This window comes from Bos grunniens, chromosome 2, assembly GCF_055505025.1.
Source record: "Bos grunniens cultivar Pamir isolate PY7600 chromosome 2, Bosgru_T2T1.0, whole genome shotgun sequence".
Classification (NCBI taxonomy): domain Eukaryota; kingdom Metazoa; phylum Chordata; class Mammalia; order Artiodactyla; family Bovidae; genus Bos; species Bos grunniens.
The window spans coordinates 66,798,690-66,815,313 of NC_141166.1; the positions used below are offsets into that span (position 1 = coordinate 66,798,690).

General features: G+C 42.6%; 1 long non-coding RNA gene across 2 annotated transcripts in view; it reads right to left on the bottom strand.

Moving 5' to 3' along the window:
• Window positions 1-5,470, bottom strand: part of LOC147378197 (uncharacterized) — a 55,091-nt gene extending 49,621 nt beyond the window's left edge. For both annotated transcript variants that reach the window (XR_015151470.1, XR_015151469.1), the window contains exon 1: window positions 5,325-5,470. This is a non-coding gene — a long non-coding RNA (uncharacterized LOC147378197). The remainder of the gene's footprint in view (window positions 1-5,324) is intronic.
• Between the last annotated feature and the right edge of the window lie 11,154 nt (window positions 5,471-16,624).

The window sequence follows — 16,624 nt, forward strand, 5'->3', positions numbered from 1 at the left end:
TGACCCGCTCCAGCTCATGTGACCTTCCTTTCCCTAGCACATCTACTTCCAATGCCAGTATGTGGTCCAGCATGCAGAGTCTGCTATGTCAATTAGCTTTTTTCACACACATCCTAGCTCCCTACTCTGAGTGGAAGTCCCTGCTGGGGATAAACTGTGCCTTCATTATATAGGATCTTCAATGGGAGATTATTTAGTATTTTAATATCTTAAAGCCAGACTGGAACAGTTAGAAGTTGACATGAAATCTGATTGTATTGACAAAAGAGTTGTTTACTTACTGTTGTAATATACAATCTGTTCTTTCGGTTTTTACCATTTTATTCTCTTTGAACAACGTGGTCCCTGGAATCCTTGTCAGGAAAAGAAAAACTCCAACACCCTCAGCTCTGTCTGAGGCGTAGGCTATAAATGGACACACTGCCCTCTGAGGAACGGAATCAAATGTCCCATCAGAGGAATGTTGCTTCTCTTAATTTACCCTCCAATCTAGACTATGGTCCCAGGTTGCACTGCAGAACTGCAGAGCTCAGGGAATGGGGTGGGTCCAGGACTTCTCCTGAAAGGCAGAGTGTGAAGTGGAATCCTGAGGTGAAAAAGAGGGAAGCCTCTGAGTGAGGATAACCTATGCGAAGCCTTTGCGTAATGAGCATTCATCCTATATCCATGTTACGTGGATGCTCCAAGCCTCATCCATCTTCTGCTAGGGACAGACAGTAAGCAATTTAAACTGAAAATACTGATGCAAAATAACTATATTTCACAGACTTTTCCTAGAATATGAACTAAAGCAAATTATTGAATCTCTCTATGGTTTTATCTCATTGGAAAACACCCTGATCCTGGAAACGATTGTCAGTAAAAGGAGAAGGGAGTGGCAGAAGATGAGATGGTTAAATAGCACCACTGATCAATGGACATGAATTTGAGCAAAATCTAGGAGATAGTGGAGGACAGGGAAGCCTGGTGTACTGCAGTCCATGGGGTCCCAGAGTGCGGCAGGACTTCGTAAATGAACAGCAACAACAGCTTTACCTATGTTTATTTATGAAGATGGACCTGCAGATACCTCACAGGGTAGTAATGAGAGCCATGGTAAAAAAAAAAAAAAAGGAAAGAAAGAAAAGTAACAAGAAAAAAAGTGATACATTCAAGCAGTGGAGTATTATTTGGTCATCCTAAGGAATGACGTACTGATACATGCTACAACTGGACCTTGCAAACATTATGCTGAGTGAAAGAAGCCAGATGCAAAGATGCAAAAAACATGCCACATATTGCCTGATTCCATTTATATGAAATGTTCAAAATTAGCAACTCCACAGAGACAAAAAAGGAGATTAGTCGTTGTCAGAGGTTAGAGAGAGGGAGGAATGAACAGTAACTGCTAAGGGGTACAGGACTTCTCTTAGAGAAGAAAAAAATACTGTGGAATTAGAAAGTAGCGATAGCCAAACAACCTTGAAAATACACTTATAAACACCGAATTGTATACTTTAAAAGAAAAAGCATGAATTTTACAGCCTGTAAATCATATCTCAATTTTTTAAGTGTAAAAAAGCATATAGACAACCTATTTGTCAGACAGCCTGGCAGATACATTTACTTAGCAAAGTATATGTATATATGTAGTGCTCTGACTGGGATATGGATTATTGAAAAGTGTAAGATAGCAGGAAAACAATTCAGTTCAGTTCAGTTCAGTTCAGTCACTCAGTCGTGTCTGACTCTTTGCAACCCCATGAATCGCAGCACGCCAGGCCTCCCTGTCCATCACCAACTCCCGGAGTTCACCCAAACTCACGTCCGTCGAGTTGGTAATGCCATCCAGCCCTCTCATCCTCTGTCGTCCCCTTCTCCTCCTGCCCCCAATCCCTCCCAGCATCAGAGTCTTTTCCAATGAGTCAACTCTTCGCATGAGGTGGCCAAAGTACTGGAGTTTCAGCTTCAGCATCATTCCTTCCAAAGAAATCCCAGGGCTGATCTCCTTCAGAATGGACTGGTTGGATTTCCTTGCAGTCCAAGGGACTCTCAAGACTCTTCTCCAACACCACAGTTCAAAAGCATCAATTCTTCAGCGCTCAGCCTTCTTCACAGTCCAACTCTCGCATCCATACACGACTACTGGAAAAACCATAGCCTTGACTAGATGGACCTTTGTTGGCAAAGTAATGTCTCTGCTTTTGAATATGCTATCTAGGGTGGTCATAACTTTCCTTCCAAGGAGTAAGTGTCTTTTAATTTCATGGCTGCAGTCACCATCTGCAGTGATTTTGGAGCCCAAAAAAATAAAGTCTGAGTTGTTTCCACTGTTTTCCCATCTATTTGCCATGAAGTGATGGGACCGGATGCCATGATCTTCGTTTTCTGAATGTTGAGCTTTAAGCCAACTTTTTCACTCTCCTCTTTCACTTTCATCAAGAGGCTTTTGAGTTCCTCTTCACTTTCTGCCATAAGGGTGGTGTCATCTGCATATCTGAGATTATTGTTATTTCTCCTGGCAATCTTGATTCTAGCTTGTGCTTCTTCCAGCCCAGCGTTTCTCATGATGGACTCTGCATATAAGTTAAATAAGCAGGGTGACAATATACAGCCTTGACGTACTCCTTTTCCTATTTGGAACTAGTCTGTTGTTCCATGTCCAGTTCTAACTGTTGCTTCCTGATGAGGGTAAATCCTGGTTCTTCCACTCACTAGCTCTGCTGAGTAACCTTGGGCAAGGTTGCTGTCTTCAATTCATGTTCTGAAAAGTTTAAATGGGACCCATACCACTATCTATCTTATGTTAGGTAACATATATAAAATTCCCTTGCATAGTACCTGGCATGGTAGACATGCTGCATAAGCCATAGTCCTTTTCTTCTTTAGTTTCCTATTAAATCTCATTCTTGCAACAAATCTCAGAACACAGCTGGAGTTGGCTGGAAGTTGGGGTGCCAACTCTGGAACTAACAAGACCCCAGAAGGGATTCTAGGTAAGGATCTCAGAAAGTGCTTCCACAGAGAGCCCCAAAACAGAATCACCAGAAAAGCTGGTAAGAATTGCAGTCCAAAGGGAAGCCAGAAGTCGGCACTGGGAATGTGAGCCCACAAACTGAGTGTCAGCAGAGTCCGAGCCTCTGGGTTTGGCTATAGAGTAAGTCAAGGGGTCAGAGACCAAGCAATGAGAACTGGGAGCTGAGACACACTGTCCAGGAGAAAGACCATGAGAAAGCAATGATGTTAGGGCCCACGGCAAGGCCTGTTTATTTAAGAGACATTAAACTATATTAGACCTAAGACCTGATATCTGTTATTCTCAACTAGTCAGTAAATCATTCTCCTTGTCACAGAAACCTACATAGAAGGAGGGGAGGGACAGGAGAGAGGGAGAAGGGGAGAGGGGGTTCTAGGGAACTGGACATGATTAATCATCACCACCTCTCCCTGGACAATGCTATTCAGTGCTCAGCAGCTGGGGGTGGGAAATCCTTTCTTGAAAATTCTTCATCTTCTTAGCCCACAGTCTAACAACCCTGCCAAAATATTGCCACTGGGTAAATTTAAGGACAAAATACAGTGATTTGTTGGATGCAAAATTTCTGGAATGGGAGACTTTTTGCTCAAGAGTTGAAATTGTTGCATTGACAAATGCTGGTGTTTACTGCTGCTGGCTGTCTCAGGGGGTGGGGAAAGGGGAGAATTTGATTCCACGAAGAAATTCCTCCTAGCTGTCTCTTAATCTATTCTGTGATCAATACTAACACTATCATAATACTTAAACTCTTCTCCCTTGTTGTCACTCGTGTACATATGAATTCATTACCAAGGCCAGGTGGAGGACAATAATGGGTCTGCAGATAAAACAGGGACACATTATTTTATTATAATCTATAGAGAAGTTACCTGGTCAGAATAATAAATGATGCCAGGCACCTTCCCTGCAAACCATGGGGCCCTTGCAGTTCTTCCCCCTTTCCTCTTCCACAGAGGTAGATCCATTTCCTTAAAGGCCATTGGATTCCAAGGCAGAGACAAGCACATATGTTTTTGCTTAGGGCCTGCATGTCCAGTGATGTCCAGGCTGTTTCTCTGGGACCTGGCCAACACAACTTAGTGAGTTTGGGTTTGCAACAGCAGACATTCTGCATTTCAAAAATTTCTCCCTTTAGGGAAGTATACTGCACCTCAAGGCAGAGGCTGAGGTCTGGAGCCCACTGGGAATGTGACTATTAACAAAGAGCTCTGAAAGCCTTTGGCTGCTGAGACAATACTAGGATTCTTCCTGGATGTGCTCCACATCCCGATTTGCACATTTAAGGGCTCTCTGACACATGTACCCACTTAACGCAAATTTAGGTCCATGCATTCAAATGTCCATCAACATGCATATCCCATGTGCATATGCATCTCACACCCTTATGCATATATACACAAGTACCCTTGTGCATTCAGTTGAAAATACACACACATGCACACATATGCATTGATCATATATTCAAGCACACTCATAACCCACAGATATACATATGCGTATACACACATACATGTACACTCACACTCTCTTTATGCATATGGACATGCAGGTCCTCATAGTCATGGCAGGAATTCTGTAACAATCTTGTGGTGTTCAAGTTATAGCCATATAACCTTCCAGACAATTGCACCCCATTATAAAAGTGATATATATTAGGAGACATAGTGAAAACAATTACAGTATTTGCTCCACCACAAGAAGTCTATAAATCACTGTGCCTTACATTCAGCAAAAGCAAGAAACAAAGCATCATTCAGAACATAACCAAAATGTGACCAGGTATTAACATTGCACAGACCTTCAAGTAGAAACATTAAGATACTGATATTAGCACAAGCCAGCTGACTCGGCCATCAGCAACTTCTGAATACATTCTAATTTGAGATGAATGAGGATCTGAGGGTGAGGACCATACACATCTCTGTGGCTTTCAAATAGAGACAGGCTTGGGGATATTATTCTTGCTAATGGCATTTCTAGGGTCCAAACAGGGCATTTGATTACACAAAAAATCCACTGGAAAAGAGCAATATCTTTTTCACTGTCATATTTCAGCTTGGCAAAACCACATCTTGAAGTAAAGCAGAAATTTTGGAGGCAGTTAGCCTAAAACCCCAAACCAGATTTACAACCAGATACATTCTTTAATGGGGCTCTGTCTGCTTGTAAATAGGTGGCAGTGAGAATTAACTATTTTCCTAGAGTCAGCCTGAAGAAGCGTTGACTCTTTCACCCCTCCCCATCCTACATGGCATCCCCCACCTCCCGCTGCTCATCTCAAACCCTAAGAAACAAATCTCTCTCTTACACCATCAGACTCAGAGAAACATGAAGCCAGTTGTTCTGGAGTTGAGTTCACAGATGCTTTCTCGGGGCTTGAGTAGTGCGCTGGAAGAACTGGAAATCCGGTGGCCAGAGAAAAGGGAATAGGAGCAGATTAGGGGTGGGTTGGGAGGTGGGGGTGGGGGAAAGTTGGGCAAAAACTTCGAGTCTGAGAAATCAGAGCCCAGGGTGCTGCCTGGAATTCCAAAATGGGGAAAGAGATCTCAGCTGCTTTCATATGGAAATTGACCTGGAAGCGGACTTTGTCTCTGAGTGGAACTGAAACCAAGACCAAGTTCAGTGAACCTAACACACCGTTCAATCAAGCATTGAAACCCAGGAGAAGAGAAGGCAGGAAAGGGAGGGCAGAGGGTCAAAGAGGCTCCTTTTCATTTGGACTTGGTTATGGAGGTGGCCATAGGAGGAATTAAACACTGCCAACAACTTGAAGGCAAAATCCCGTCTATCCGGAGGATGTGTTCAGCTGGGCTTTAAGTGAGAGAAAAGGAAAGGAGAGAAGAAGGAAATAGAGGAAAGCAAGCAAGCAAGGCAAGAGAGAGAACAAAAGAAAGGGAGGAAGGAAGAAGAGAAAGAAAGGTAACAATGATAATCACTCCAAGAAATTATTCTGAAATTGGCAAAATAAGCACAAATGCAAATATGGTGGGTGTAACAGAAAGAAGGAAAGAACTTGAACTTGCCTATACTCTGCCAAGATTCCCCTACCCACCCCCACCATAGATAAAGTCTTTCAGAGATAAGAAGATTCTTAAGACAGATAACAAATAGGACTTTTGAGGGCTTACTATTGGCCTTGCTTTTAGTTGTTGTTGTTTTGTTAATTGCACTTCAAAGGAAAGTTAAGAAGCTTCTACTCTTTGCAAAAATACACTAATATAGTTTATTCCTGGGTACTTTGGCAGGGAGGGGGGCTAGTTTCCTGTCTTTTGTCCTTGATTTATTATTGCCTTTATTTGTTCTCCCCCATTTGGTCCATTTTATTCTTATTTTAAAAGAACAGCTCCAAAGACCCTTCTATTTTCATGGAAATTGCTCAGTAGTAACAATTTCAGATAGCTTCCAGAAGAATAATCATCATGCTGGCTGTTTCACCCAAGATGCTTTGCAGCATTTCACATAACAATTTACTAATTAATGACAAATTAAATGGAATTTGGTAAGAAGAATCAGAGGTTAGAGTACTGGTGTATATCATGTGTAAAAAGGTATGCAAATATCTTCAGCCCATTTGTGGTTCATCACTGGGAAATAATAGCTATTCTACTTGAAAATTTCAAATGCAGGACGGCTGCTGCATAGAATTTGGAAATTATTCATCGTTTTAATTTTTGAACAGTTTCTTAGATTAGACACTGTTCCTTCTTTTTAGAGGCACAATGAACATAGTCTTTTGTTTTAATAACTTTAAAATCATAAAAAGTCGGCCATACTTTACTGCTTATATTAATTATATATTAGGAGGTGAAGAGCAGTTTTTGGAAATCACCAGCTGAAGTTTTCATTTTTCAGAGCCCTGACTCCATTCTTATAAGGCAGGTATTGGCAAACTACAGCCTGCAGATGAAATCCAGTTCGCCCGTTTTTGTAAATAAAGATTCATTGGAACACAACCTCACCCATTCCTCAGCATGTTGTCTTTGCTGGCTCTCACACTTTCATGGCAGAGCTGTAAGAGCCATCTTGTAGCCAGCAAAGCTTAAAATATTTACAGAAAATTTTGCTAACCCCTGCCCTAGAGGATAGAGCTGGAGAGAGATTTATCCTAAAGAGAGAATAAAGATTTTTAACTGAGAACATACTAAAATCATTTTAATGTTTCCTGCTGCTGCTGCTAAGTCGCTTCAGTCGTGTCCGACTCTGTGCGACCCCATCGACGGCAGCCCACCAGGCTTCCCCGTCCCTGGGATTCTCCAGGCAAGAACACTGGAGTGGGTTGCCACTTCCTTCTCCAATACATGAAAGTGAAAAGTGAAAGTGAAGTCGCTCAGTCGTGTCTGACTCTTCGAGACATGGACTGCAGCCTACCAGGCTCCTCTGTCCATGGGAATTTCCAGGCAAAAGTACTGGAGTGGGGTGCCATTGCCTTCTCCGTTAATGTTTCCTACCACTACTTAAAGCCCACAAATGGTCATTATCAATATAGCGGTCATAAATTTTGCCAAAACTGTTTCTTGCTCACTGTACATTGTGGGGGTGTGGGGTGGGGAGTGAATGCTTTCTTTAGTCAGTTCTGTAGCCCAACGAGCAGGTGACTCACCACAGGGAAACACTGGTCACTCCTAATAAGACAAGGTTTGCAAAGAGTGAAATTGTCTGCTGTATGTGGAAGATCCTGGGGAACAAAGAAGATTTCCTACATCAAATAAAGTGATTGCTTTGGGCATATGTCAGTTAACTTATTTTTATTGTTTCTAATTTTAGGAGTGAGACAAAGTATCTTTAGTTTTCATTTTCAATTCATCTTCTTTTCAAATTATTAATGTTCGAAAGATTTTTGGAAAATGAAAATTTTTTACTACATTTAATATGCTCTGCCCTGGGATACAGGGTACTATAAACACACATTAATTTAACTCCAGAACATATGGGATGTGTCATGTTGATGAGGGCAGAGACAAAGCCCTAGACAGAACAGCCCTTGCACATCCCCAACTTGGCACCACCCAAAGGCTCCTATCACAGCCTAACCAAATGTCAGCTTAAAGCGAAAAATTTCAAGATCATTATTTTTATGTAAACTGATCACTATTTTTCCCCATCAGTAGCTTAATTATGTGTCTGAATTGGCTGATTGCACAGTCTCTCTGCACAGTCTCGGCCCCTTTCCTCCTGGAGCTTACTGTCTCTTATGATCTCAGCCTTATGCATCTGGTGTGTTGGAAGATGCACTGGACTAGGAGTAATGTGAGCAAGTAATGTGACCTGACAACTCCATGGTGGAGGAAGAAATGAGATTGGTTTGGGATACCCAAACTTGGTATCTGTATCAATCTCTCTATCACCATGTCAACAAATACTACTGAGAACTTACTGTGCCCCAGCACTGTGCCAGGTGCTGGATAAACAGCTGGGGAAAACAGACATGCCCTTGCCCTCAGGAAGCTTGCTGTTACATTCGTATTGTGAGAAGGGAGTCAAGGAAGGTTAATTAATAACCAATTACAGAATGACAAATACAGAATGACAAATTATGACAAGAGCGATGAAGAGGCATTAACAGGAATGAGTCTACTTTAGCAGGAAAGGACTCTCCAAGGAAGGGACATGAAGGATGAGCCAACTAGAAAAACTGTGGTTGGGTAGGGGAGCATTCCAGATAGACTGTGCAGCTGCCAGGGTAAAAGTGCTGAGACAGGAAAGAGCTTTGCACAATAGAGTAATTGAAGTAAGATCTGTGCTCATGGCAGACATTACTAATCTATCACAACACTCCTTTCTGTTGAAAACAGACAATGCCTCAGAATTCTCAACAAAGCATTCCAGGCAGCCACCACCAATCAACTGGAATTGGTGAATGATGGAATCCATTTGTCATCCCTGGACCACATGGTTTTGGAAGGTCCTCTAAGCCCTGGAATTTTCTGATACTCTGATTCTTATTTTAGTCAGTATTTGAATACTAACTTTTTTTTAGCAATGAATTTCACATTTTTAATAAAGCTAAGGATTTTACTACATAGCAAATTAAGTAATTTTGTTTCTATCTGGCACAGCATTAAAATTGTTTTATCATGCAAACTGTTTATAGAGTTTTGTTGATGGCCATTCTGACTGGTGTGAGGCAATATATCGTTGTAGTTTTGATTTGCATTTGTCTAATAATGAGTGATGTTGAGCATCTTTTCATGTGTTTGTTAGTCATTTGTATGTCTTCTTTGGAGAAATGTCTGTTTAGGTCTTTTTCCCACTTTTTGCTTGGGTTGTTTGTTTTTCTGGTATTGAGCTGCATGAGCTTATCATGCAAACTGCATTGAACACATATTATCCACCCCTTAAATTAATGGAAACTCCTGGAGGATGGGGACCATGTCTCCTGTCCATGCAAAACCTCTGCATCCAGGGTGTTATCTTACATGTGGTCGATATTGGCTTAGTATCTGCTGGGTAAAGCCTGAACTTAGAAGTGATTTAACTTTTTTTTTTCTTTTTATTATTTTTTTGGAGTATAGTTGATTTACAGTGATATGTTAGTTTCTTCTGTACTAACTGAATACTAACTCTTGATACGAACATCCTTCATGTTCCTGTTTTCTTCCAACTTTATAAACTTTCAGGAGATAATAAACTTTCTCTCTCATCTCATTCCCTTCAAATTCCTACACCCAAAGCCCCTTTCTATACCTGCATTCTAAAGGAAATTCCCTTTCCATGGTGAATTCTCAGCCACGTGTAGCAGAATCTATCACTGTGCAGTCACATCGGAACCTAGTGACTTTAACAATTTACCTTTACCTGAGGTTCTTTGGGTTGGTTGGTCAGTTCTCACTCCCCCAGCCGTGGTTGGATGGAGTCTGGATTCAGCTAGGGAATTTGAGAGAGCAGAGATGGTAGAACCTCACTCTCCAAGTGGTTCTTCACTCCAGCTTCTTCTTGGCATGGCAGACTAAAGAAGTGTCATGAGAAGATGAAACAGATGTGGCAGGACCCCTTATGTCTGAGTCTCAGAAACTTGCATCATGTCAATACTTCCTATTGGTCAAGGCAAGTCACAAGCCAGACCACATTCAAGCATCAAAGGCACATTTTCAAGGGGCTTGTATGCAGGAAAGGGGAGAATTCATGGCCATATTTTTTTATCCAGGCCACCAAAACTTTATTTCAAAACTGCTGAGGTGGAACAAACAACCAAGCTGCCTAAATCCTAACCCATTTTTCTCTCTCCCTTTCAACACTCTTGGGTTTTAAGGCATTACTTTCCTATAGGTAACTGGGAGGTTGAAGGAAATCATGATAATAACTCTGAAAAGCATGGCTGGCCATGAATCTCATGCAGCTAAAGACAAATAAAAATGTTCAATTTTGAATAGATCTGTTTATTGCTATAGTGAAACCATACATTGACAAGGAAGTTCCTGATTAACTCAATTTCCACAGAGGGAGCAAGATCACTCACCTTTGAGCCACCTGTACTTTTTCTTTATGGCTTATCTACTTACCAGGTTCTACCTTGTAGAGATGGCATTGATTTTTATAGACATCAGAGTAGAAAGATCTTGAACTTAGGGTAAACAGACAATTGCATCCAAATGTACCTCATACTAGCTCCTCGGAATTCTCTAGGCCAGAATACTGGAGTGGGTAGCCTTTCCCTTCTCTAGTGGATCTTCCTAACCCAGGGATCAAACCCAGGTCTCCCACATTGTAGGCAGATTCTTTACCAGCTGAGCCAAAGGGAAACCCAAGAATACTGGCCAGGGTAGCCTATCCCTTCTCCAGCAGATCTTCCCGACCCAGGAATCAAACCGCTATCTCCCGCGTTGCAGGCAGACTCTTTACCAACTGAGCTATCAGGGAAGCCTGACAGAGAAAGTATCAGAAAAAACACATATGACTCATTTAGGTGATAATAAGCATCCCAATCTAGGTGAGGGTCTTATCCTTAAATTCAGCTTCCTTTCATTAGGCTTCCCAGGTGGCGCTAGTGGTAAAGAACCTGCCTGCCAATGCAGGAGACTTAAGAGACACTGATTAGATCCCTAGGGTGGAAGATTCCCCAGAGAAGGCAATGGCAACCCACTCCAGTGTTCTTGTCTGGAGAATCCCATGGACAGAGGAGCCTGGTAGGCTACAGTCCATAGGGTTGCAAAAAGTCGGACACAACTGAAGCGACTTAGCACTTGAGCACATCATTGGTTTAGGAAATAAAGTAGGAAAGGACTTTCTTGGGCTGCAAAATCACTCCAGATGGTGATTGCAGCCATGAAATTAAAAGACACCTGCTCCTTGGAAGGAAAGCTATGACAAACCTAGACACCGTATTAAAAAGCAGAGACATCACTTTGCCCACATAGGTCCATATAGTCAAAGCTATGGTTTTTCCAATAGTCATTTACGGATGTGAGAGTTGGACCCTAAAGAAGGCTGAGCACCAAAGACTGATGCTTTCAAACTGTGGTGCTGGAGAAGACTCTTGAGAGTCCCTTGGACAGCAAGGAGATCAAACAAGTCAATACTAAAGGAAATCAACCCTGAATACTCATTGGAAGGACAGATGCTAAAGCTGAAGCTCCAATACTTTGGTCACCTGATGTGAAGAGGTGACTCATTGGAAAAGACCCTGATGCTGGGAAAAATTGAAGGCAGGAGGAGAAGGGGACAACAGAGGATGAGAGGGTTGGATGATATCACCAACTTAATGCACATGAGTTGGAACAAACCCTGGGAGATGGTGAAGGACAGGGAAGCGTGGCTTGCTATAGCCCATGGGGTCACAAAGAGTCGGACACAGCTTAGCAACTGAACTACAATGAAGAAGGAGGCTGAGGTCAAGTACATGAGGATTTTAATTGCCTTGATAAGGAGCCTTGGCTTTTTCTGACAGACAACTGAAGGTCACTGAGGGAGAAAGTGACAAAATGAGAAACAAGCAATCAAAGGAAGATTTAGGCCCTGTCTGGCCACGGTAAGAGGGCAAGACTAGAAAGACCAGAGGGAGGAGAACCAGTTGGAAGGGGAGATGGTGTGTGGAGCTGCAGTGCTCTTGGGAGCATCTTCCAAATGGACACTTCATATCTTATCGACTCCAGAGGTGTGTGATTTAGAAAAGTGTCCACCAATTCTTTGGCACACCTCCTATGGAAAGACAGGCTTTATTTCTGCTCTCTTGAATGTGGGTCTGTCTCTGTGACTTATCTCTAATCAGCAGAATGCAGCAAACTGATGGTGTGGGACTTCAAAGGCTGGGTTAAGGCACTAGAGCTTCTATCTTGTTCTCTTTCTCTGAGGATGCTTGCCCTTGGAAACAGTCCCCAGGCCATGAGGAAGCCTAGCAGCCCCAGCCCCAGCGGAGGTCCCAGCCAAGAATCAGCCAGCATTAACCTCCCACAGGCAAAGAGGGGGAACCTCCAGATAGCCCAACGCCAGCCTCTGATCCCCTCACTGAACCCTGCCCAAAGTGCTGATCTCTGAGCAAAGTGAAAGTTTTTGATGTTTTAAACCATTAAGTTTTCAGGTGTTTTGTCTCTCAGTAATAGCTAACTAGAATTGTAGCCAGGTATTCCCCTTTCCATTTGTGCAGAAGGTCAATTATTCAGAAATCATAGGACATTCCCTATCACATCACCCTCTCCATTTTTTTTCCCATAACATTTATCACAATTTGCAATTACAGTCTTTATTTGCTCATTCACTTTATTTCTTTGCCTCTTCCACTGGAACAGAAGCTGCCTGAGTATTCTGATCTTGTTTCTGTATACCATCACCTAGCCCAGCACCTGGCGTGTGGTGAGCACTTTAAATATACCTGTGAAAAGTCATGAGCAGAGCAGCATCATGAAATTTGGGTACACTCAATTCCACTACACTGGACCCACTTACAAAAGATGTGTGCAAAGTTAAAGAAAAGAAAAAAAATCTATGTAGTTTAGCATTTTTAAATTCAAATGATTTGCATTATTATTTTTTTAACAACATCATCTTTTATTTATTTACTTTTTTATTTATATGCATTCTTATAATTTATATTTTGAATTTTAATAGGTAATTCTAAATATTTTATCTTTTTATTTATGCATTATTTTTTTTTTTTATCTCTTACAAATTGTTAACAGGCAGCCATGACCCATCATTACTACACATACCTCATCAAAATCACAGGAAAAGAGTCATCTTAGATGCTTCTTCTGAACCATCAACACAGCATCTCAGATCAGATCGGATCAGATCAGTCGCTCAGTCGTGTCCGACTCTTTGTGACCCCATGAACCGCAGCACGCCAGGCCTCCCTGTCCCTCACCAACTCCCGGAGTTCACTCAGACTCACGTCCATCAAGTCAGTGATGCCATCCAGCCATCTCATCCTCTGTCATCCCCTTCTCCTCCTGCCCCCAATCCCTCCCAGCATCAGAGTCTTTTCCAATGAGTCAACTCTTCGCATGAGGTGGCCAAAGTACTGGAGTTTCAGCTTTAGCATCATTCCTTCCAAAGAAATCCCAGGGCTGATCTCCTTCAGAATGGACTGGTTGGATCTCCTTGCAGTCCAAGGGACTCTCAAGAGTCTTCTCCAACACCACAGTTCAAAAGCATCAATTCTTCAGCGCTCAGCCTTCTTCACAGTCCAACTCTCACATCCATACATGACCACAGGAAATACCATAGCCTTGACTAGACGAACCTTTGTTGGCAAAGTAATGTCTCTGCTTTTGAATATGCTATCTAGGTTGGTCATAACTTTCCTTCCAAGGAGTAAGCGTCTTTTAATTTCATGGCTGCAGTCACCATCTGTAGTGATTTTGGAGCCCAGAAAAATAAAGTCTGACACTGTTTCCACTGTTTCCCCATCTATTTCCCATGAAGTGGTGGGACCGGATACCATGATCTTCGTTTTCTGAATGTTGAGCTTTAAGTCAACTTTTTCACTCTCCACTTTCACTTTCATCAAGAGGCTTTTGAGTTCCTCTTCACCTTCTGCCATAAGGGTGGTGTCATCTGCATATCTGAGGTTATTGATATTTCTCCCGGCAATCTTGATTCCAGCTTGTGCTTCTTTCAGTCCAGCGTTTCTCATGATGTACTCTGCATAGAAGTTAAATAAACAAGGGTGACAATATACAGCCTTGACGAACTCCTTTTCCTATTTGGAACCAGTCTGTTGTTCCATGTCCAGTTCTAACTGTTGCTTCCTGACCTGCATACAAATTTCTCAAGAGACAGATCAGGTGGTCTGGTATTTCCATCTCTTGAAGAATTTTCCACAGTTTATTGTGATCCACACAGTCAAAGTCTTTGGCATAATCAATAAAGCAGAAATAGATGTTTTTCTGGAACTCTCTTGCTTTTTCAATGATCCAGCAGATGTTGGCAGTTTGATCTCTGGTTCCTCTGCCTTTTCTAAAACCAGCTTGAACATCATCTCAACAGACCCTCAATAGCTCCGTGTGACAGGTTTTCCCATTCCCAATTAAGGAATGAGGAAGCAGAGGCTTAGAAGGATTCAGAAACTCTCTCAAGATCCACAGCTATGCAGTGAAGAAGCCAGGGCACAGACTCAGATATGACTCCACACTTGTGTCACGTGGGGCTAGTAAGTTCAAGTGGACCAAGAAGATCGGAGGGATTCTCTTTCTGTGTCAAGGCAATTCATGGATGTGCTGTATTTGTTTATAGGCATTTCTTGAATGTATGCAGCGATGTGGGTTAAGATTATAATGCTGATCTTTCCTTCATTCCTTTTATTATTCAACAAACCCTTTCTGGGCACATTCCATGTAGAGGAGCCTGGGAACACAAACTGAAGCAGCTCCTGCCCTCAGGGAGAACCTTGTTCCTGGAGGAAGGAAAGTGGAGACAGGCTCAAGGAGTTATAAGGCAACATTTAAATGAGTACCAGACGTGTAGAGAAGATGGAGGAGCAAGCAAAAGGATGCTCACAGACATGTCCGAGGGCTTCAGGGTAAATCTCAGCCTTTCTCCACCCGACTCTTCAGTCCCCAGGCCTCCTGGGCTGGACAGAGTGAGCATGCCCATGTTCTCAGACATGGCAAACACAGAGACGCCAGGAAGCCCACCAATGACAGGGCTGAAATCAATTTTAATTGGGTCCCATGACAGGATAAAATGCTTTTGTTGTAATATTGTCTTGATAAAAACCATTGTAATATTTAAAATGTAGTATCGATCCTTTTGAGAGGACCGTAAATCCTAGCAGATCTGAGAGACTGACCACAGAAGATGGGCTGTCTGCTGGGAGGCCACCAGAAACACAATGGCCTTGGACTCCACCTTTGTCCCCGAGAGTGGAGGAAGCCAAGTGGGGCCGGCCCTTGCCTTGCTCCCACATCAAAGCAGAGATGCCTTGATCCCTGAGCTGACACAGGAGAACTTGAGAGAAACTGTTTAAACACAGGAATCAAAATATGAAACTAAATCACCTGCTCGTGTTTTATTAGGCCTTGTTCTGAATCAATACAAGACCCAGGGCCCATGACTCTTCATGCTGAAAGGGAATACTTCGTCATCCTAAAACTGAATCAGGCCACTTAAGTAAAACAGATGTTACCCCTTGAGCTGGGCGATTCATAGCCCTCCCCCAGCCCAAGCTCTCTCCCAGCACGGGACAGAGGGAGCCCTCCCGGACCCTGAAATCCAAATCAGGGCTGGAAAATCCGAAGCCTTGGAATTTCTCAACCCTGAGCCCACAAAAGTTTTCTGTTTACTGGTGAGGGAGATGGAGAGGGGAAAGCAAGTCTGTTAGCAAAGGATTTGAAGATACAGTGGCAACGTGAAAGGCAGGGAAGATTTTCATTTCCTGTGTTATGGGGTGAAATAATATCAGTATAAAAAACCTGGCAGTGAGATGGGAGATAGCAGTTTTTACATTGATAAGTATTTGTTCATTTCCTGACAACAAAAAAATATAAATCTCTTCAGAAATTAAATGCCCCGGCTTGTTGGAGCACTTTTGTGGCGCTCTGTGCAAGGCCGGCTCCCTTTCTCCAGGCCGCTGCGGGCCTGGGTAATCACAGCATCAGTCATTATCCCTGGATCACGCGGGCGGCAGCAGCCAGGCTGCGCAGGGCCCAATTCTCCCACTTTTTTGTGTCACTTATTTTCTCGGCGGGCCCGATTTGCATTTTAATGGAAGTAGTTTATAGACTTCTCCGCTGCCTTCAGAGTGCCACAAGTGGCATCATTAAGTGAGCTAAGCCGGATTAATGCTGATAGTAAAGTCAGATAATACAATAACAGAGGCCTCCTGCCATTTGCATTAGGTGAGGAGCGCGGGGCTGCCTGGAGTCTGGCGATAATTTGTAAGCGCGATATGTTGTACTTGAGAGGATAAGATTAAATTTAGTGGGTTTAACTGTCATCCCAGTAAGTCAATTACTTCATCTTTTCAGCCTTTGAATTTCTTTTATAAATAAAATAAATGGAATATTGAGCTGCTCCGCAGCCATTTCGAGCTCCCATGAAGAAGAATTACACAGGCTGGGCCAAAAAAATAAAAGGCTTCGGATTCAGCTCCATAAACAAAATATAAACTCCATTCAGGTGCCAGCATGGCAGCAGCTTCGAAATATTGTCCATCTCTCATATCACAAGCATGAC